The sequence below is a fragment of the Chiloscyllium plagiosum genome, unplaced genomic scaffold (genome assembly GCF_037043375.1).
Source record: "Chiloscyllium plagiosum isolate Xiang-an unplaced genomic scaffold, Cpla_swu_hap1 HiC_scaffold_42, whole genome shotgun sequence".
Taxonomy (NCBI): Eukaryota; Metazoa; Chordata; class Chondrichthyes; order Orectolobiformes; family Hemiscylliidae; genus Chiloscyllium; species Chiloscyllium plagiosum.
The window spans coordinates 69,849,270-69,870,510 of NW_028270180.1; the positions used below are offsets into that span (position 1 = coordinate 69,849,270).

Here is a 21,241-nt window from a genome sequence, read left to right on the forward strand (position 1 = left end):
AGTTTGGATGGTTTGAGCTACAGGGAAAGTCTGACTCGGCTGGGCTGATTTTCCCAGAAGTGTCAGAAGCTGAGTTGTGACTGTATGGAAGTTTATAAGATCATGAGGGACATGGATTGGGTGAATAGTGAAGGTCTTCAACCAGGGTAGGGGAGTCTAAAACTAGAGGACATAAGTTTAAGGTGAGGGGGAAAATATTTAAAAGGGAACAAAGGGACAAACTTTCACACAGATGGTGGTGCAAGTTTGTAATGAAATGCCAGAGCACATAGTGGGGTTGGTGCAATTACTATATTTAAAAAGCATCCAGAAAGGTATAAAACAGGCCAAGTTTAGTGGGCTAAGTGCAAATGATGGGATATGGGACTAGATTAATATAAGATATCTGATTGGCATGGATGGGTCACACTGAAGGAGATATTTCCATTCTGTACAACTCTATCACTGCATAAACATACTTAAAAAGACCTTTATCAGGCCAAATTAAATCAGGTTATTGTTGATCCATCGCAGGTGATATCAGGTAAGATGACAATAACCTCTGCAGTCGGGAGATTTTAAGGAGCATTTAAAACAGGAGAAGGAGCTCTTTAATCGGAAGGATTTAGAGATGGAGTCAAGAAATTGAGACCGTTCAGTAACACAGGATTGTTCACAATTTTCAAACTTACTTTTGATTCTGGAATTCTTACCTACCATTTCATTTGACTTAATTCAATGAAATCGATAATTTCGTATAACATTTCACCAGCTGGAAACATTGATATCACAGCAGAACATCTAATACTTTCAGATTGAGTTTACACCACAAGAGTCGCACCAATCTGTTTTTTTTTTTTCGGTTTTCAGCGGCAGCAGCTACTTGAAGGGCAGGAGCTGACACCAGGGTCCTGCCGGGAGTGGTGAGTCACTGATTGGTGCTTTTAAATTTGAAGTCAGAGAGCAGAGGTTTCTGGGAAAGGAGGGATTTCTTATTTTTATTTCCGTCCTTCTATATAAGTCAGTGTTTTCTCAACCCGAGACCCTAGCTTTGTAGGGCCTCCCACCCAACCACCTCCTCTAACCATAAAGACCAGGAACATATTAGTTAAGCATCTCTTTTTTTACTTTGTGACTAGTTGACTAGCAGGGATGGCAGTGCAGGGAGAGCAATGTTCCTCCTGCATGATGTTTGAGGTCAGGGACGCCATTAGTGTCCCATCCAAGTACATCTGCAGGAAGTGCACCCAACCCTCGCTCCTCCAAGACCATGTTAGGGAACTGGAGCGGGAGATGGATGAACTTCGGATCATTCGGGAGGCAATGATGGATAGGAGTTACAGGGAAGTGGTTACTCCTCGGCAAGAAGAAAGCTGGGTGACTCTTCGAAAGGGGGGAAACGAGTCAGTGGAGGGATCCTGTGTGGCCATTCCCGTGAGAAACATGTATACCGTTTTGGATGCTGTTGAGGGGGACGACTTACCAGGGGCAAGCAGTGGGGCCCAGTTCTCTGGAACAGAGCATGTCCCTGTTGCACAGAAGGGAAGGAGGGAAAGGAGAGTGTTAGTCATTGGGGCCTCAATAGTTTGAGGCTCAGATAGAAGGTTTGTTGGGAACGAACGAGATTCACGGTTGGTGTGTTGCCTCCCAGGTACCAGGGCCCGTGATGTCTCGGATCGTATCTTTGGGGTCCTGAAGGGAGAGGGTGACCAGCCTCAAGTCGTTGTCTATGTAAATACCAACAACATAGATAGAAAGAGGGATAGGGATGTAAGGCAGGATTTCAGGGAGCTCGGGTGGAAGCTGAGAGCGAGAACAAACAGAGTTGTTATCTCTGGTTTGTTACCCGTGCCACGTGATAGCAAGGCAAGGAATAGGGAGAGATATCAGCTGAACACGTGGCTGTAAGCTTGGTGCAGAAAGGAGGGTTTCAGGATTTTGGATAATTCGGGCTCTTTCTGGGGAAGATAGGACTTGTACAAACAGGACGGTCTTCACTTGAACCAGAGGGATACTAATATCCTGGGTGGGGAATTTGCTGGTGCTATTTGGGTGGGTTTAAACTCGCTCAGCAGGGGGAATGGGAACCGAAGGTGTAGTTGCAGTGCACAGGAGGATGAGAGTAGGAAGGACAGGGACAGGATTTCAGGGTCACAGGTAGGTGAGATTGCAGCATGGATAGGTACCTGGGACTTCGATGTTGTGGCCAGTTCGGAGACATGGATAGAGGCGGGTGAGAAATGGATGTTGCAGGTTCCAGGGTTCAGATTAGATTACTTACAGTGTGGAAAGAGGCCCTTCGGCCCAACAAGACCACACCGACCCGCCGAAGCGCAACCCACCCAGACCCATTCCCCTACATTTACCCCTGCACCTAACACTACGGGCAATTTAGCGTGGCCAATACACCTGACCTGCACATTTTTGGAGGAAACCGGAACACCTGGAGGAACCCACGCAGACACGGGGAGAATGTGCAAACTCCACATAGTCAGTCACCCGAGGCAGGAATTGAATCCGGGTCTCTGGCGCTGTGAGGCAGCAGTGCTAACCACTGTGCCACCGTGCCGCCCACTTCCATTAAAAACAGGCAAGGCGATAAAAGAGGAGGAGGCGTGGCCTTGTTAGTCAAAGATAGTATAACGGTGGCTGAGAGAATTTTTGATGAGGTCTCATCGACTGAGGTAGTGTGGGCTGAGGTTAGAAACAGGAGCGGAGAGGTCACACTGCTTGGAAGTTTTTTATAGGCCTCCGCAGAGTTCCAGGGAGGTGGAAGAGAGGATTGACAAAATTATTCTGAGTAGGACTGAAAGGAACAGGTGGTCATTATGGGGGACTTTAACTTCCCCAACATTGACTGGAAATGCTATAACTCTAGTAAGTCAGATGGATCAGTTTTTGTCCAATGTGTACAGGAGGGTTTCCTGACATAGTATGTCGAAGGGCCAACAAGAGGGGAGGCCACATTGGATCTGGTGCTTGGTCATGAACCAGACCAAGTGTTTGATTTAGTTGTAGGTGAGCACTTTGGAGAGAGTGACCATTAATCAGTTAGGTTTAGTTTAGTGATGGAAAGGGATAGGTACATGCCACAGGTCAAGAGTTATCGATGGGGCAAGGGCAATTTTAATGCGATTAGGTAAGAATTAGGATGCATAGAATGGGGTAGAAAAGTGCAGGGGATGCAGACAATGGAAATGTGGAACTGGTTTAAGGAACAGATTATTGCTTGTCCTTGATAGGCATGTCCCTGTCAGGCAGGGAGGAAGTGATAAGGTCAGGGAACCGTGGTTTACTGCAGAAATTGCATCTCTTGTTGAGAAGAAGAAAGAGGCTTTTGTGTTGATGAGACAAGATGGTACAGATGAGGCGATGGAGAGTTACAGATTAGCTAGGCAGGATTTAAAGAGAGAGTTAAGAAGAGCCAAGAGAGGACATGAGCAATCTAGCAAATAGAACAAAGGAGGACTCTAAAGCTTTATGTAGGTTTGTGAGGAATAAAAAGGATGATTAGGGTAGGAATAGGGCCAGTTAAAGACAGACGTGGGAAGTTGAGTGTGGACCCTGTAGAAATCGGAGCGATGTTAAATGAACATTTCTCATCAGTGTTCACTCAGGAAAAGGAGAATATTGTAGAGGAGAAGAATGAGATACAAGATATTAGGATCGAGGTTAGTTATGCACAGGTGTTATCAATTCAAGAAGGCGTGAAAGTAGGCAGGTCCCCTAGGCCAGATGGGATTTATCCGAGGATTCTCTGGGAAGCTAGGGAGGAGATAACAGAGCCTTTAGCTTTGATATTTGAGTCATTATTGTCTACAGGCTTGGTACCAGAGCACTGGAGGATTGCTCTTGTTCAAGAAGGGCAGTAGCGATGACCCAGGAAATTATAAATCAGCGAGCCTTACTTCTGATGGAGGAAAGGTTTGGAAAGGATTATAAGAGATAAGATTTATAATCATCTAACAAGCAACAATTTGATTTCAGATAGTCAACATGGTTTCGTCAAGGGCAGGTCGTGTCTCACGAACCTCATTGAGATTTTTGAGAAAGTGACAAAACATGTAGATGAGGGTAGGGCAGTTGACGTGGTATACATTGACTTCAATAAAGCCTTTGATAAGGTTCTACATTGTAGGCTAGTGGAAAAAACGCAGAGGCATGGAATTGAGGATGATTGAGCAGTTTGGATTAGAAACTGGCTTTCTGAAAGAAGGCAACGAGTGTTGGTTGATGGAAAATATTCAGTCTGGAGTACAGTTATTAGTGGTGCGCCACAAGGATCTGTTTTGGGACCACTGCTGTTTGTCATTTTTATAAATGACTTAGGCGCAGGCATAGGTGGATGGATTAGTAAATTTGCAGACGACACTAAAATCGGTGGAGTAGTGGACAGTTTGGAAGAATGTTACAGGTTGCAGGGGGGCTTGGATAAACTGCAGATTTGGGCTGAGAGGTGGCAAATGGAGTTCAATGCAGCTAAATTTGAGGTGATGCACTTTGGGAAGAATAACAGGAAGACAGAGTACTGGGCCAATGGAAAGATTCTTGGTAGTGTGGATGTGCAAAGGAATCTTGGAGTCCATGTGCATAGATCTCTGAAAGTTGTCACCGAGGTGGGTAGTGCTAGTAAGAAGGCATACGGTGTGTTAGGTTTCATTGGTAGGGGGATTGAGTTCAGGAACTGCAATATCATGCTGCAACTATACAAAATGCTAGCATGGCCACACTTGGAATATTGTGTACAGTTCTGGTCGCCCCATTACACAAAGGATGTGGAAGCATTGGAATACGTGCAGAGGAGATCTACCAGGATGTTGCCTGTTCTGGAGGGAAGGTCTTATGAGGAAAGGCTGAGACACTTGGGTCTGTTCTCATTGGAAAGAAGAAGGCTCAGAGGGGATTTGATAGAGTCATACAAGATGATCAGAGGATTAGATAGGGTAGACAGTGAAAGTCTTATTCCTAGGATGATGACATCTGTGTGTTCGAGGGGGTATAACTACAAATTGAGGGGTGATAGATTTAAGACAGATGTCAGAGGAAGGTTCTTTATGCAGAGAGTGGTAAGGGTGTGAAATGCCCTACATGCCAATGTAGTCAGCTCAACCACATTAGGGAGATTTAAACAATCCTTAGATTAGTACATGGATGATGATGGGATAGTGTAGGCGGACGAGCTGAGAATAGTTCACAGGTCGGCGCAACATCGAGGGTCGAAGGGCCTGTTCTGCGCTGTATTGTTTTATATTCTATATTCTAATCCAAGCAGACAGATGCGAATTCAAAATCGAGAATTTGGAGGACAATATACATGTGTCGATTATTACGTTAACTGGATGATGAGGAAATGGAATTTGTTGGGAAGCCAAACAAGGTAAAGGAAGAAATCTGGATAAAGCAAATGTGTGGAGTTCATAATTTGCTCTTAGACTGATATGGCACTGGATATGAGGGTCACGAGCTCACAATAGGATGAATGACTGATTTGCTAATTATGAACTGAGGCAGGGATGGATGTAGGAGCCATTTTACAGATGGAAACAATGACTGTTGGTGATGATGAGGACTTGTTTTTGAATTGATCTAAGGCTCCATGATGAAGCCACAAGCAAATATAGTTCATCTAGGGGCAGTTCTCATTGAGCTCGATGGAGTCACTGAGAGTCACAAAACATTTCCATGAAAGCACTGAGGATATTGGTTCATCTGCCATATCCGGCGCCATTCCCGAGCATGGGATCTCATCTGTAACTGAGCTCTCTGGTTGGAGTTTGTATTCTCCACATCAACACAGCAGCTGATTTGTGGAAAGAAATGAATGACAAAGGAAGTGATATCAGCATCAGGCTGGGGGGAAATGAATGGAAACACAAGTATTGCTGAAAATACACTAAAAATCAAAAGACACAGATTTCTTTCACAGTATATTATTTAATCTTCTCGTATACGAGAAGGAAACTTCTTATATTTTTAAATTCTATCCACAAGTGTGCATCAGAGAATTCCGTGAGCAGGAGTTTACAGGAGCCTATCATTGCTGATCCCACATTGGCATGCAGTGAATTATGCTACTTTCCTTCAGATCTTTTTGTTTTGGTATTTGTTCACTGTCTGAGAAGTGATTATTTGGATTGAATTTCTTTTTTCAGGCCTATCTAATTGCCCTTTCAGTTAAGCCTTTCTTGTTCAACTTTCGATGAACTGTTGCTTGTTGCTAACAGCACTTTGCTTTGCACCTGCAGTCAAAGAGTCATAGAGATGGACAGCATAGAAGCAGACTCTTCGGTCCAACCGGTCCATGCTGACCAAATATCAGAACCCAATCTAATCCCACCTGCCAGTGCCCAGCCCATATCCCTCCAAACCCCTCCTATTCATATACCCATTCAAATGCCTCTTAAATGTTGAAATTGTACCAGCCTCCACCACATCCTCTGGCAGCTCATTCCATAAACGTACCACCCTCTGCGTGAAAAAGTTGCCCCTTAGGTCTCTTTTATATCTTTCCCCTCTCACCCTAGACCTATGCCCTCTAGTTCTGGACTTCCCGACCCCAGGGACAAGACTTTGCCTATTTATCCTATTGATGCCCCTCATAATTTTGTAAACCTCTATAAGGTCACACTGCAGCCTCTGACGCTCCAGAGAAAACAACCCCAGCCTGTTCAGCCTCTCCCTGTAGCTCAGATCCTCCAACCCTGGCAATATCCTTGTAATTGTTTTCTGAACCCTTTCAAGTTTCACAACATCTTTCCAATAGGAAGGAGACCAGAATTGCGCGCAATATTCCAACAGTAGCCTCACCAATGTTCTCTAAAGCCGCAACATGACCTCCCAACTCCTGTACTCAATACTCTGACCAATAAAGGAAAGCATACCAAATGCTTCTTCACTATCCTATCGACCTGCGACTCCACTTTCAAGGAGCTATGAACCTGCACTCCAAGGTCTCTTTGTTCAGCAACACTCCCTAGGACCTTACCATTAAGAGTATAAGTCCTGCTAAGATTTGCTTTCCCAAAATGCAGCACCTCGCATTTTTCTGCATTAAACTCCATTTGCGACGTGTTAGCCCATTGGCCCATCTGGTCCAGATCCTGTTGTAATCTGAGGTAACCCTCTTTGCTGTTCACTACACCTCCAATTTTGTGGTCATCTGCAAATCTACTAACTGTACCTCTTATACTCGTATCCAAATCATTTATGTAAATGACAAAACGTAGAGGGCCCAGAACCGTTCCTTGTGGCACTCCACTGGTCACAGGTCTCCAGTCTGAAAAACAACCCTCCAGCACCACCCTCTGTCTTCTACCTTTGAGCCAGTTCTGTATCCAAATGGCTCGTTCTCCCTGTATTCCATGAGATCTAACCTTGCAAATCAGTCTCCCATGGGGAATCTTGTTGAATGCCTTACTGAAGTCCATATCGATCACATCTACTGCTCTGCGCTCATCAATCTTCTTTGTTACTTCTTCAAAAAACTCAATCAAGTTTATGAGACATGATTTTCCACGTACAAAGCCATGTTGACTATACCAAATCAGTCCTTGCCTTTCCAAATAAATGTACATCCTGTCCCTCAGGATTCCCTCCAACAACTTGCCTACCACTGAGGTCAGGCTCACTGCTCTATAGTTCACTGGCTTGTCTTTCCCATCCTTCTTAAACAGTGGCACCACGTTTATCAACCTCCAGTCTTCCGGCACTTCACCTGTGACTATCGATGATCCAAATATCTGTTTTTTTTCCAGGACTGTGTTTGTGGGATGTTCCTGTATTGGAACATGTAATTAGTAATAATTACTGTATCAGGTCACTTAAACTTTCCAATAGTTACGTTATTCGAAATTCTGCTTTCATTTGTTCGTGTTTCAGCTGCAGTGCTTAAATACATTCTGTTTTGCTTAAAGCTAAATAATTTGACCTGTTCCATCACACCTGGAAGACCCACTTCACACCTGGAAGACCCACTTCACATCTGCCTTTAAAATTAAAACAAAAGTTAGCCTCTCGGCTACCTTTTAAAAATATTTTGAGGGGGTCTGGCCTGGTCAATAACAGTTACACTCACAGGCAAAATACTGCTGACCCCTACCATCCTCTGGGTGTTATGTCCCCTCTAAACGTCCTGCCTTTCATATTACAAGTTATGCCCGCTTGCTCTTGTTCCTTTGGCTGAGGGAAATAACTGCATTCTGTTCACCCTGTCCATGCCCCTCATAATCTGATAAATCCCGATGTCTTCTCTAAACAAAGTAACTCAAGCTGATCCAACCTCCCTCTTCACAGCTAAATCACTGCAGTGCAAGCAACATTCGACTGAATGACGTTTGCACCCCTTCCAATGCAATCACATCCTATGGTGCAGTGACGAGAACTGCGCACAATACTCCAACTGTGGGCTAAACAATGTTCCGACTGCTTGAGTTTTTGCAGTAGTGAACAAGAACATAGATAAGGGTAATGTGGTAGACGCCTTAGCTAAGCCTTTGACAATATATCACATGGTAGGTGGTTGAGTAAGGTTGAATCTCGTGGAATCCAGGGACAGCTTGCCAATAGGATACAACATTGGAGTGACAGAAGAAGATAGGGGGCGTTGGTAGCGTGTTGTCTTTCAGACTGGAAGCCTGTAATGAGGAGTGTGCCACAGGGATCAGTGCTGAGTTAATTGTTATTCTTTACCTATATAAATGATTTGTATGAGAATTTAGGAAGTACGTTTAGGAAGTTTGCACATGACACCAAGATTTGTGGTAAGGTGAAGAAGATTATCTGAGAATTCTGCAAGATTTTAATTAACCTATTATACATAACTCGACTGGTAACGGCATGTGTCCTGAACATCTTCTTAAACGTCCTAAGAACCTGTCCTGTTGCTTCAGGGATCTGTTCAAAATCACCTCAAGCTCATTCTCTTCCTCGAAGCATCCTAATGAATTACCATTCGTTGACCATTACCTTGTCTTGTAACTTCTTTCAAAGTGCATCACCTCACATTTATCAGGGTTACATTTTATCTGATCTGCCCCTCTGATAAACCTGTCAATATCTATCTTTAACTTAAAACTATTTTCCTCACTGCCATCCATCCGGTCAATATTTGTGTCATTTGTAAACCTACTTGTCATTCAAAACCAAGCCCTGCACGCTCTCATTCCCCCACCCACAACACATAGACACACACATACACACACACACACACAGATGTGGGCACACGTGTGCACATCCACATGCACATATACACACACCATAAATACCTCACGCATCTGTAAATTATCCTTTGACTTTCTACTCAAGACCTGCCTTTGCATAGGAAAACAACTCACTCTGCACATCCGTATTTACTTCAAACATCCAACTGCGCAAACACACTAACCCATTTTGAACGGGGACGAAATGAATGGTCTCACAATTATTCACAATGGATTGAAGTTCATGCAGTTCACAGCCACCACTTAATCGGTCTGCATTCTTGATTTCTAACCAGGGCAAATTAACATGACACTCAGTAATCAATAACAAAACGTAAATATGTAGCTTGAAATTGAAACAGAAATATCAAGTTGTGGGTTCTGAATCAGAGCTAAAAATGTGTTGCTGGAAAGACGCAGCAGGTCAGGCAGCATCCAAGGAGCAGGAGAATCGACATTTTGGGCATGAGCCCTTCTTCAGGAATCATCAGCCCTGAAGAAGGGCTCATGCCCGAAACGTCGATTCTCCTGCTCCTTGGATGCTGCCTGACCTGCTGCGCATTTCCAGCAACACATTTTCAGCTCTGATCTCCAACATCTGCAGTCCTCACTTTCTCCTTGTGGGTTCAACTTGGAAGCCAGTCATTGAATTTGGTCACATTCAGATACTTCAGAACTATTACCATGGACCTGGATCAAATCCCATCATGAAAGTTGCCAGAAATTCAATTAAAGAAATATATGGAATTATTACTGTAATGTTGACCATAAAACTATTGTCAATTGCAGCAAAGGCCCATCTGGGAGAACACAAAGGCATTTTACACTTATGTGAGGAATAAAAGAATGGTCAAAGAAAGAGTAGGGCTGATCAGGGATAGCATAGGGAACTTGGGTGTGGAGTCTGAGTCGGTAAGGGAAACCCTAAGGGAGTTTTTTGCTTCTGTCTTTACAAAAGAAACGAACTTTGTAGTGAATTAAAGCTTTGAAGAGCAGGTGTGCATGCTGGAATGGATAGAGATAGAGGAAGCTGATGTGCTGAAAATTTTGTCAAATATTAAGATTGACAAGTCGCCAGGGCCAGACCAGATTTGTCCTCGGCTGCTTTGGGAAGCGAGAAATGCGATTGCTTCGCCACTTTCGAAGCTCTTTGCATCCTCGCTCTCCACTGGAGTCGTACCTGAGGACTGGAGAGAGGCAAATGTAATTCCTCTCTTCAAGAAAGGAAATAGGGAAATCCCCGGCAATTACAGACCAGTAAGTCTCACATCTGTCGTCTGCAAGGTGTTAGAAAGGATTCTGAGGGATAGGATTTATGAACATCTGGCAGAGCATGGCTTGATTAACTGCAGTCAACACGGCTTTGTGAGGGGCAGGTCATGCCTCACAAACCTTATCGAGTTATTTAAGGATGTGACTAGAAAGGTTGATGAGGGTCGAGCTGTGGATGTGGTGTACATGGACTTCATCAAGGCATTTGATAAAGTTCCCCATGGTGGGCTCATTCAGAAGGTCAGGCGGAATGGGATACAGGGGACCTTAGCTGTCTGGATACAGAATTAGCTGGCCAACAGAAGACAGCGAGTGGCAGTAGAAGGAAAATATTCTGCCTGGTAGTCAGTGGTGAGTGGTGTTCCATAGGGCTCTGTACTTGGGCCTCTACTGTTTGTAATTTTTATTAATGACTTGGATGAGGGGATTGAAGGATGGGTTAACAAGTTTGCAGACAACACAAAGGTTTGAGGTGTCGTTGACAGTATAGAGGGCTGTTATAGGCTGCAGTGGGATATTGACATGATGCAGAGATGGGCTGAGAGGTGGCAGATGGAGTTCAACCTGGATAAATGCGAGGAGATGCATTTTGAAAGGTCGAATTTGAAAGCTGAGTACAGAATTAAGGATAGGATTCTTGGCAGTGTGGAGGAACAGAGGGATCTTGGTGTGCAGGTCCATAGATCCCTTAAAATGGCCACCCAAGTGGACTGGGTCGTTAAGAAAACATATCGTGTTTTGGCTTTCGTTAACGGGGGATTGAGTTGAAGAGTCGTGAGATCTTGTTGCAGCTCGATAAAATTTTGGTGAGACCGGACTTGGAATACTGCATCCAGTTCTGGTCGTCCTATTATACGAAAGATGTGGATGCTTTGGAGAGGGTTCAGAGGACGTTTATCAGGATGCTGCCTAGACCGAAGGGCTTATCTTATGAAGAGAGGTTGACTGAGCTCAGCCTTTTTTCATTGGAGAAAAGTAGGAGGAGAGGGGACCTAATTGAGGTATACAAGATAATGAGAGGCATAGACAGAATCGATAGCCAGAGACTTTTTCCCAGGGCTGAAATGCCTAACACGCGGTCATAGTTTTAAGCTGGTTGGAGGAAAGTATGGAGGGGATGTCAGAGGCGGGTTCTTTACACAGAGAGTTGTGAGAGCATGGAATGTGTTGCCAGTAGCAGTTGTGGAAGCAAGGTCATTGGGGACATTTAAGAGACTCTTGGAATGCATATGGTCACAGAAATTTGAGGGTGCATACATGAGGATCAATGGTCGGCACAACATCGTGGGCTGAAGGGCCTGTTCTGTGCTGTACTGTTCTATGTTCTTTTCTAATGGCCTTTCGAGAGAGAAAATCTCTGTCCTTACCTAGTCTGAACTACATGTCACTCCAGACCCACAGGAATTGGTGTGGTTAGTAGATGTGAGCCATCTAAGCTCCAGGACTTCACGGCAGGAGTTCTACAATATTGTGCCCTCGGCATAACTATCCTCAGTGACTGTATAACTGACATTCCACCATCATTGAGTCATAATTCAGAGTGTTCACTAATAATTGTACAATGTACAATTAAAGCACACAGTGTCTATCTGCAGCAAGATCCCAGCAACGTCCAGGCCTGGGATGACAAATGGGAATGAACATTTGCTCTACACAAATGCAAAGCAATTAGTGCCTCCAATAAGAGATTGCCTACATGATGCCTCTTGACAGTCAAAGGCTTCGCCATTGCTGAATCCCCTACGATCAACAACCTGAGCTGAAATTGAACTGGATTCACAATTTAAGTTTTGTGGATACAAGAGCAAGCCAGAAGTCAAGAATACATCACAGATTCTGAAAGTGTCTCCCCTATTTGCATGGCACATATCAGACCAGCGATGGAACACAACCTCAAGAAAATGGACAGCACCCTGAAACAGGCGGAATATAAGTGGACATTTGAAAGCAGAAATTGCTGGAGAAATTCAGCAAGCCTGCCAGCACCTGGGGAGAGAAATCCCTTTTGTGTCCAGTATAACTCTTCTTTAAAACAGTTTCAAGGAGGAAAGTCAACTTTCTATTTAGAGACAAAGTAGGCTGTTTGATTGGAACCATACCTGCAAACATGTAGGCCATCCACCACTGCTGTTCAGTAGCAGTATTATGTATCACTGACAGTACACACTGCAGAAATTCACCAATGCTTACACAGCATCTCCCAAATCCAAGACCACCACCATCCTAAAGACAAAAGCATTAAATGCTGAGGAACACCACCACTTCCAAGATCCCTTGCAAGCCACTCACCATCCCTGAATTGCATTATAACATTGTGCCATGGTCCCAGTGGGCTACAGAGCTACTCTCTCATTCACGAGACGGCTGATCGTGAGTTTAACCTGAGGGTCAACATACCTCAGAGGAGGGGCAAGGTTGAGAAGGTGGGACTTTCTTAGTAACCCCAGGCAGAATGGGAACTGAATCTACGCTACTGGTGTCATTTGACAAGACAAATCAGCCATCCAGCCACCACTGCTGCAGGGGGTCAGTAGCACAGTTGGCTGGATGTTTGGTGTGAGATGTGGAGAGGTGAGGTGATCCTTAGGTTAAACTTACCACCGTTGTCTCTCGATATGAGAGAACAACTCTCTGGAACAAGGGTGATTCTTTTGGTGTTCTTCTGTCAAGATCCTGGAAAATCCCTCTGCAACACCCCTCCCATTCATACAACTAACTAATTCTTCTCACATCATCAGGACAACAGTAACACAAGAATGTAGCTACCACATCATTTCTCAAAGGAAATAAATTCTGGCCCATCCACCAAAGTTCAAGTCCCTTTAATTAATTGATGAATCACATCTGAAGAAAATATTTTCACAACCAAGATTAAGAATGCCAGAAATTTCAGAAAAGAATATAAATTAAATTATTGGGTGTGCACACCTTTGTTGGATATCTCCAATGGATGCAGTGTGTGTTTGGACGGGAAGGGGTGTGATCATTGCCACTAAGGAATTAGGAAAATCTCCCAATGCTCAGTTGAATCACAATTTCACAATGATAAGCAGGGAGCAATGCTGGCTGAATTTTCTTTGAGGATTTTCGGAACAGTGAAGCATTTTCAGATAGCACGACTGGTTAGTCCATGTGGCAGATCATAAAATCTCTGCTACTAAAAGCAGGAATAACTTCTCATAGTTCTGAATAATAATCTGTTAGTTGGTCATTCCTTGTGTATCCGACATGCATATACATCTCATGATCCAAGACTGGTCAGTGTTTGTGTTGAAGAGGAATAAAACAAAGTACCCGTGCCAACAGTGCTGCAAATTGGTTACTATCGTTGCAACGAGAATGTATTTATTTGTTAAATAAATGGAAATTATGGACCTATTCTGTTAATCAAATTGACTCCCTCGAGGCTTAATTTTGGAATTAGAATTAGATTTTATTGTCACGTGTACTCAAGTATAGGATTACATCAGGAAAGTGAAAAGTGTACAGAGTTGCCATTCTGTGCCGCCATCTTGATATTGATTCAAAGTGTCTGCAAAGTATCTGCCATCCACCTGTCAGAACCTTTCAGCTCCTAAAGAAATTGCCCACTTGGATGGGGAATGGGAAACCAGTATCCAGCGAGAGACAGAGCTTTCGTATTCGATTCTTGAAACTGTTGCTCTTCCTGGTGATTCACGGTTCAGCCCAGTGTATTCGAAGATAGCAGGTGGAAGTTTCACATTAAAAAGAGAGACAGAAAGCGGAAGCATAGGCTCGTTAGCTCAACATGTCACAGGGAAACTGTTGAAAGATATTATTCAACCAGATACAGCAGGACACATTGATCAGTTCAAGTTAATTTGGGAGAGTCCACATTGTTTTCAATTGGATAAAATTTCTTTGAGGATGTAACAAGTGCGATTGATAACGGGGACTGCACTGGAGCTTAGTTTTATCTTATCAATAAAGTGATACAGAAACAGTCATGGCAGGAAGGAAAGGCTTCAGGCGGAGGGGGAATGAGTACAGGGGAGCAATGTGGAAAGCAATTGGAAGCAACACCCATATTCACAATTTTTCTGGGGCTTTAAGTTAGTTGCAAAATTACTATTTTTTTTTCCTTTGTCACCACCTGTCTCCTCTTCACAGTGGATGTACCATCCCTCTGCATATCCATCTGTCATCAGGATGAGTGGTCTGGAGTTTCTCTGTTTCTTCCTCAGAGACCTGAACAGTCACCTTCCAGCAATATCCACTTACTCGAGGCTGAGCTGAATTGTAACTTTTTTCTTTAACTTATCTCACTTTCTCCAAGTCAAAGATGTACTTCTGGCTATCTGTACAAGTCATAGTTATATCTGCCTTTTTTGGGGGGATATGTAGAATATTCCTTCGTCCAATCCTGTTTGGGAGATTAACTCACAGCTCTTTCTCCAATATATTCCTGCTCTTGCCAGAATTAGAAAAAAAAACTACATTAATTTTCTTCCAACCTCCATCTTTCCCTCATAGCCACCTGATCCTTTTCTGAGACTTCCCTTCATTACCTCTCTGTTTCCAGTTCTGGAGATCGATTGCACACCAATTATCCATCAATCCCAATGACTACCACAATTACCTCGAATACATTTGCTCACATCCTGCTTCCTGTATGGGGGCCACTCCATTCTCCCTGCTATTCCAACTTCGTCTGATCTGATGATGTCACCTTCCACCCCCATGTATCCAACATGAGCTTCTTTGTTCTCAATGGAAGGTCTCCACCTCAACTCTCGTGAAGAGGGGTCCTCACTGATATACTCAATGAATCAATAAAACAGCTGACACATGTTCAACTGAGAAGTTTAAAAAAGGTGACCGTCACACTGCTAGTAGTTTACTGTTAATGACCAAATCCTCTGAGGAAAAGAGAAGAGCAGTTTGCAAGACATTTCTGAAGGTTAAAACAATAAAGCAGTAATAGTTGGTGATTTCATCTCTCAAATATTGACTGGGATATGAACAGAATGGAAGGGACCGAGAGCACAAAATTCTTAATTATATTTAATCAACGTCTTTAGCAGACAATAGCACAATGAGAGGGTCAGCAATTCTTGATTTAAGCTTCTGAAATGAAGCTGGGCTCGTGAATACATTGCAAGAGTTGGACCGTTTTTTGAGCAAGTGACATTAATACATTTACATTTAGGGTAAAAAAATTCACAAGACAAAGATAACAAAGGTAAAACTTTCATGTTTGGTTTCGACAAATGTTCTGAATCTGAGAGATTATCTGGCAATATTGGACTGAATTTGGATATTCAGAAACAAAGTGACAAATCAGTGGTGGGATTTCAAAAGTGAGATTCTAGAGACATGGCCGAATAAAATAAACCATTATCCTTCCAGATCTAGAGTCCCCAAGCTGGCCCCAAGCATACAGGGTGAGATAGAGCAGTAAAAGAAAGATGCTGACCATGACAAAAATCCTAAGATTATACAAGGATTATAGGAAATCTAAATGGGTGATGTTGCATATTTTAAAAATCTCTGAAATTCCAAGGGAGCAGAGGAAAATTATTAACGGTAAAATCGACAAAAAAGTCTTACCAACAGATTAAGATCAAAACGTAAGTATAAAAATTATCGGGCTGTCAAAGTAACACAAGATGTTTTATGTAAGCCTTTGCACATTTGCACACGAATACACACACACAAATCTTGATAGTCCAATGCAGTACTTACAGGGTCATGCAGTCATTGAGATGGACAGCACGGAAACAGACCCTTCGGTCCAACTCGTCCATGCCAATCAAATATTCTAACTTAATCTCATCTCACTTGCCAGAACTTGGTCCATATCCCTCAAAAACATTCCATATGCGCTCCATCCTTTCTTGTGAAAACGTTGCCCCTTAAGTCCCTTTCAAATCTTTCCCCTCTCACCTTAAATCTTTGCCATTTAGTTCTAGACTCCCTCACCTCACGGAAAAGATGTTATCTATTTACTCAATCCATGCCATCCTGATTTTATACAACTCTATTAGTTTATTGTTGTAATACTTTAATCACTATGAATCATGTAATTGTGTTTGTGATTTATTCCATATTGGTGAATATAAACCTGTTGTGGCGAAGATTTGTCTAAGATTTGTCTCAAGGAGCATTTCATGAATTGGCAATGGAGTAGAAATTATCCTTGATCAAAGACCAACATAATGGGAAGATAGATCAGAACTTCAACACTGTGTTGGAGAACTGTGCCCTATGGTTTCATGACCATTAAGATCAGGTATTTGAAAGTACCACCCCAGACAGCTGCCCATATTCCTTCAACCATAACCTTGAAGAGAGGAGCAGGGAGATGACATCATAGTTAATTTCAAACAGGGCAGTGAAACCAATTAAATAGGCTGATACTAGGAATTTCCTAATATGACAGTAATAGCTAAAGAAACAGGATGAAAGGGTTACTTGGAATATGACTTGGTGCTGAATCTGGATAGAGAATTTGCTGGAGAACTTCAGTGGAGAGAAACAGATAACGTTTCAAGTCCAGTGACCCATTATCAGAAGTAGTTCAAAATGGTGCTCCAAAATCAAGCCGAATGGTCTGTTTGTAGGAAAGATGGAAAGGGAGGCAAGAGAGGAGAGGGAGTGCTACTTTTAATTAGGGAAAACATCGCAGCGGTACTTAGAGAGGATATTCCTGAGAGATTATCCAGTGAAACGATATGGGTGAAACTGAGAAAAAAAGGATTGATGGGATTTTACAGTAGACCCACACCCACCACTCCCCCAATAGTCAACAGGAAATTGAGGAGAAAATTTGTAGGGGGATTTGCAGATAGCTTTAAGAAACATAGACTTGCAGTAGAATGGGATTTAAATTTCCAAACATTGAGTGGTAATGGAAGGGAGAAATTTATTAAATGTATTCAAGAACCTTCCTCAATCAAATGTAAATGGTCCTCCGGGATACTTCCTCCTGGGAAATAAGGTAGGGCAAGTGAATGAAGTATAAGTGGGGGAACACTTATTGTTATTCTATTTGTTTTAAAATAGTTATGGAATAGGATCGGCTATTCGACTAGTTACAGTTTTTGGAGTTGACGGTGCTGTTCATTCACTATCTTAATGTTCCTGCCTTTAATTGTGATTTGGTGTATAGTTTATTTCTACGGTTTCATGAGAGTGAGAGTCACTCTGCATCCGGTCTCTGTACTTCTTTGCAAGTCTGATGGATTATGTTCATATATTTAATGCTCACCTCAATATTTGTGTTTGGAATTGTATATTTAATGTTGCAATGTACAAGTAGATGTCTATGTGTTATTTCAATTATAAATGACCTGAATGTTTTTTTTTTGTGAATGCCTGTTTTAATTAAATAACTTGTGTCCTTTCTGAACATGGAGCAAACCTAAATGATGTAAAACCCAAAGTGATGCAAATTCTCAGCAGTAAGGCAGCATCCTTTAGAGAGTAAAACAAAATGAGCGTTTCTGGTCGATGAACTTTCATCAGAGGAAATGACTCTGTTTTTATATAATGCTAGCCATGTCTGGAGTTTACAGCTTTTCAAATTACAAATCTCCACAATGTTTCATTGAATTTGTTGCTGTGGGTTACTACTGAGTGATTAACACAGATCTTAATGTCGATGTGATTTGGAGGCTGGAATTTCTTTACAGACAAACTTGTGGGAAATGTAAATGATTCCTTTCGCTCTTGCTCTGTTTGCATGTTAGAATGAAAATATGTCACTCGAAGATGGGATCAGAGTGGGACTGAACACTGTCTCTGTCTTAGCCTGTGGGATTGATGACCCTTCTGTGTCTCTGTATCTCTGTGAATGATAACATATCGACTGTGTGTGTGTGTGAAGAAACTGCCAGAAATATGCCTGTACATCAGCTGGAGGGTAGACAGAAGAGCAGAAGGGAATGTTTGCGATGGGGTGGAGGCCAGAAAACTTAAATGACAAAGTGACAACAATAACCAAAATGGTGCAAGGACTGGGGAGGGCGTGAGATGGGAGAAGTTGCAAAAAAATGGGGCGGCATGGTGGCTCAGTGGTTAGCACTGCTGCCTCACAGCACCAGGGTTCCAGGTTCAATTCTAGCCTCGGGTGACTGTCTGTGTGGAGTTTGTACATTCTCCCCGTCTGCATCGATTTTTCTCATGGTGCTCCGGTTTCCTCCCACAGTCCAGCAATGTGCAGGTCAGGTGAGTTGGCCATGCTAAATTGCCCGTAATGTTAGGTGAATTAGTCAAAGGGAAATGGGTCTGGGTGGGTTACTCTCCGGAGAGTCGGTGTGGACTGGTTGGGTCGAAGGGGCTGTTTCCACACTGTAGGGAATCTAATCTAATCAAAAAATGACAGGATCCTCAATAAATGTCATCCAAGAACAATCAAAACTAAAGAAAATTGTGACAGAGTTAGCAAAGTGAGGCACCTTTGGTGTCCCAGTCCCAGTTGACAGGATGCACGTATGCTGTCAGTTTCTGAATGAATGCTGTGTGGTTTCTCATCTTTAATTGGAGTATGGCCAGTTACTGTCAGTTTTAAAGTATATTGCATAAGGAAATTGACCTGTTTTCAAGCGACCCATTTGTTAATTTTACAGAAATGCTGATCCAGCCCAGTTTTTGTGGGAAGACACGGGGAAATGCCCTGTGGTTGGTGGTGTGTTGGGCCCTTCCTCACAGGGGACTGCTCTAAACCGGGGCCTCTGCATTCAACAAAAACTCACTGTGTCCGTGACTGATTAACAATCTTTGTGGACATGAATGAATCTCTGACCCATCAACTGGACATTACAGATATAGTTTGTCATGGAGCGGCTTGAAGAAGATACAGAGTTCAGGAGGAGTGTAAGTGCTGTATGAGATGCCAGCAGTAGGAGATATGGGCAAGAGAGTTGGAGCTGCAGGAGATTACAGCGAGAGATTTGAGATGCTGGAGGAGGTTACATAGATAAAGAGGTTTGTCGGTGCTGGAGGAGGTTACACAGATATGGAGGGTTGTCAATCCTGGAGAAAGTTTCAGAGGGAGGTGGTGCCAGTGCTGAAGAAGTCACCATGATAGGGACGGGTATCAGCGCAGGACAAGGTCATGTTAGGAGGGGTGTCGGTGCTAGAAGAGGTTATACAGATAGGGAGGGATGTCAGTGCTGAGGAGGTTACATCAAAAGAGAGAGTGTCGGTGATGGAGAAAGTTACATAAACAGGGAGGGGTATCAGTATTTGAGCAAGCTACAGAGATAAGGAGAAGTAGTGGTACTCGAGGATGTTACAGAGATAGGGAGGGGTGTCAGTGCTGGAGGATATTACAGAGGTAGGGAGGGGTGTCAGTGCTTGAGGACCTTACAGAGGTAGGGAGTGGTGTCAGTGCTGCAGGACATAATAAAGGTAGGGGAAAGCGTCAGTGCTGGAGGATATTACAGAGGTAGTGAGGGGTGTCAGTGCTGGAGAATGTCACAGAGATAGGCAGGGGTGTAAGGCCTGTAGGAGGTTAGAGAGATGAGGAGGGGTGCCTGATAGTCGAGAATAGAAGAGAGCATAAACAGAGTGGGAAAGGTCTTGAATTATGTTGTTGTATGATCAAAGGATTGAGAAGTTGTCTGTTATTTGGACTCGTTATTGCAGTTTGTATTTACTCATTTGTATATCCGTAAAGGATAAAATGAAATGCCTGAGATGTTACACTGACTCCAGAAAAGCAATTCTTGGAATTCTGAAATAAAATGGAAACCATGTGGAAAGTCCCTCATGACAACAAGATTCATTGGAAATTTAAGTAGCAACCATTGAGGATCTATGGCGCACAGAAGGGGATGAAGATGTGTCTGTGAAGGTTTTATTCAATTGTATAGGAAACCTGTGTTAATTGCTGTATTAATCTTTTACATAAATTGTATTTATAGCTATGTTCAGTTGTGCCATAAACATATTGTAGTCTGTGTAATAAGTTTGTGCTCAAGTGTGTAATTTTTTTTTCAAAGAAAACAATTGGAGGATTCCCAACATGAGAGCTCAGTGACACTTCAGGTTGTGCTTGACCAACCTCTGACCCAGGTTAGTACTGGAACCATTCCCCTGTGGTTATGATAGGATCTCCAATATTGTAAAATCTGTCAGGACTGGCTTGTAGTGTGATACCAAATATCATCTGCGCAATGCGTGCCGGTCCCACTCACATCAATTATAACAGAGATTGTGACACTAATGCAGAGCCTCTCACTAACAGAATACCATGTCACTCACAGAGACCCCATGACAAACGGAGAGTCTGTCACTAACAGAGACCCTGATATGAACAGAAGACTGTCACAGTAATGGAGACAAAGAGGCAAATATGGACAGATTATCACTAATGGAAGACCATGACACTGACGGAGACCGTGACACTAACGGAGACCATGTTAACAATGGAGACCCCAACACTAATGGAGAGACTGTCACTAGCAGAGAGCCTGACGCTAATGGAAGACCATCACACCAAGGGAGACTGTGGGACTAACAAAGGCCACTAACACAGGCCCTGCTTAACAAAAGTCTGAAAGAAAGAACACTTGCAAAGGAGCATTAATTAAGTAATCCCACTCTCAGCCCCAAATGGACAGTTCTTTCTTTAATGCTCCCACTTCATTGACAGTGATTCCGCTTTCAACATCTCTGGCCCCTGTATCATATAGGGTGGCTGGGCAGGACTCGAATTGTCAGGATCCAATGGAGAGATTAAAAGGCCTTTCCATGTCTTTGCTATCTTCCAAGAAACATGAGTTTGTTGAGTTAAGGAAGGGAAAGGCAGGTGTGTAATCCATGCA

The 21,241-nt window shown here is 43.1% G+C and overlaps 1 pseudogene; it reads left to right on the plus strand.

Annotated features, from left to right (window-relative positions):
- The first annotated feature begins 1,131 nt into the window (after nucleotides 1-1,131).
- Nucleotides 1,132-20,934, plus strand: LOC148137890 (uncharacterized; annotated as a pseudogene).
- Nucleotides 20,935-21,241: the final 307 nt, after the last annotated feature.